Source organism: Mchenga conophoros, linkage group LG18, assembly GCF_057382185.1.
Source record: "Mchenga conophoros isolate Kocher_MC1m ecotype Shallow Benthic linkage group LG18, M_conophoros_male_GT1.1, whole genome shotgun sequence".
In the NCBI taxonomy this organism is placed as follows: Eukaryota; Metazoa; Chordata; class Actinopteri; order Cichliformes; family Cichlidae; genus Mchenga; species Mchenga conophoros.
The window spans coordinates 38,797,555-38,800,054 of NC_140543.1; positions in this window are offsets into that span (position 1 = coordinate 38,797,555).

A 2,500-nucleotide genomic window follows, 5' to 3' on the forward strand; every position below is an offset into this window, starting at 1 on the left:
TTACGCTCCAGCGCATATCCAGCATGGACCTTGACCTCCAGCAGGCCCCGTGAACCCACATTACCCCCCCCCCCCCCCCCTCCTGCAGTTAACCCTGTACCACATATCTAGCACGGACCTTGACCTCCAGCAGGCCCCGGGGACCCACATTACCCCCCCCCCCCTTCCCCCTGCAGTTACCCTGTACCACATGTCTAGCATGGACCTTGACTTCCAGCAGGCCCCGTGGACCCACATTACCCCCCCCCTGCAGTTACCCTGTGCCACATATCTAGCATGGACCTGGACCTCCAGCAGGCCCTGGGGACCCACATACTCCCCTGCTCTACTCCCCCACTAGCTTTCCTTTCTTGCAGTTACGCTCCAGCGCATATCCAGCATGGACCTTGACCTCCAGCAGGCCCCGTGAACCCACATTACCCCCCCCCCCGCAGTTAACCCTGTACCACGTATCTAGCACGGACCTTGACCTCCAGCAGGCCCCGGGGACCAACATACTCCTCTGCTCTACTCCCCCACTAGCTTTCCTTCTCCCGCAGTTACCCTCCACCACAAATCCAGCATGGCCCTTGCCCTCCAGCAGGCCCCGAGGACCCACATACTCCTCCGCTCTAATCCCCCATGAGCTTTCCTTCTCCTGCAGTTACCCTCCACTGCATATCCAGCATGGCCCTTGACCTCCAGCATGCCCCGGGGACGCACATCCTCCCCTGCTCTAGTCCCCCACTAGCTTACCTTTCTTGTAGTTACGCTCCAGCGCATATCCAGCATGGACCTTGACCTCCAGCAGGCCCCGTGGACCCACACTTAAGCCCCCTCCCACTGACAAAGCAAAACACCACTGGCAAAATCCTCGTGCCCCTGGTACTCCAGAATGTAAATTCAAACATGCCCCTGGTACACTGCGCAGAAACACTTTGCCACACACACGCACGCACTGCTTGTGCCTATGGTACGACAACTTTTCTCGTACCTATGGTACGACAACTTTTCTCGTGCCTATGGTACGACAACTTTTCTCGTGCCTATGGTACAACAACTTTTCGCCGTGCCCCTGGTACACCGCTCAGTAGCACTTTGCCACACAAACTCTCCTCGTGCCTATGGTACGACAACTTTTCTCGTGCCTATGGTACAACAACTTTCCTCCGTGCCCCTGGTACGACAGCTTTTCTCGTGCCTATGGTACAACAACTTTTCTCGTGCCTATGGTACAACAACTTTCCTCCGTGCCCCTGGTACGACAGCTTTTCTCGTGCCTATGGTACAACAACTTTTCTCGTGCCTATGGTACAACAACCTTTCGCCGTGCCCCTGGTACACCGCTCAGTAGCACTTTGCCACACAAACTCTCCTCGTGCCTATGGTACGACAACTTTTCTCGTGCCTATGGTACAACAACTTTCCTCCGTGCCCCTGGTACGACAGCTTTTCTCGTGCCTATGGTACAACAACTTTTCTCGTGCCTATGGTACAACAACTTTTCGCCGTGCCCCTGGTACACCGCTCAGTAGCACTTTGCCACACACACACTCCTCGTACCTATGGTACGACAACTTTTCTCGTGCCTATGGTACGACAACTTTTCTCGTGCCTATGGTACAACAACTTTTCGCCGTGCCCCTGGTACACCGCTCAGTAGCACTTTGCCACACAAACTCTCCTCGTGCCTATGGTACGACAACTTTTCTCGTGCCTATGGTACAACAACTTTCCTCCGTGCCCCTGGTACGACAGCTTTTCTCGTGCCTATGGTACAACAACTTTTCTCGTGCCTATGGTACAACAACTTTTCGCCGTGCCCCTGGTACACCGCTCAGTAGCACTTTGCCACACACACACTCCTCGTACCTATGGTACGACAACTTTTCTCGTGCCTATGGTACGACAACTTTTCTCGTGCCTATGGTACAACAACCTTTCCCCGTGCCCCTGGTACACTGCGCAGAAACTCTTTGCCACACACACACACCACTCGTGCCTATGGTACGACAACAGGCCCCGGGGACCTACATCGCACCTTGCTCTTGCCTCCCTTACAGCTGAAAAAGGTCCATGCCTGTGCCCTGGCCCTGCTGAAATTCCCTCTCCATTTAGCCGAGGCAGTGAGTCGGCCTCCTGTCTCCCTTTACGGTCGAAAAAGATGTGCTCCTGGGCGCGCTGGCCCTGCTGCTACTCACATCGGGCATGGACCTGGACCTCCAGCAGGCCCCGGGGACCTACATCGCACATTGCTCTTCCCTCCCTTACAGCTGAAAAAGGTCCATGCTTGTGCCCTGGCCCTTCTGAAATTCCCTCTCCATTTAGCCGAGGCAGAGAGTCGGCCTCCTGTCTCCTTTACGGTCGAAAAAGATGTGCTCCTGGGCGCGCTGGCCCTGCTGCTACTCACATCGGGCATGGACCTGGACCTCCAGCAGGCCCCGGGGACGCACATCCTCCCCTGCTCTAATCCCCCACTAGCTTTCCTTCTCCTGCAGTTACCCTCCAGCGCATATCCAGC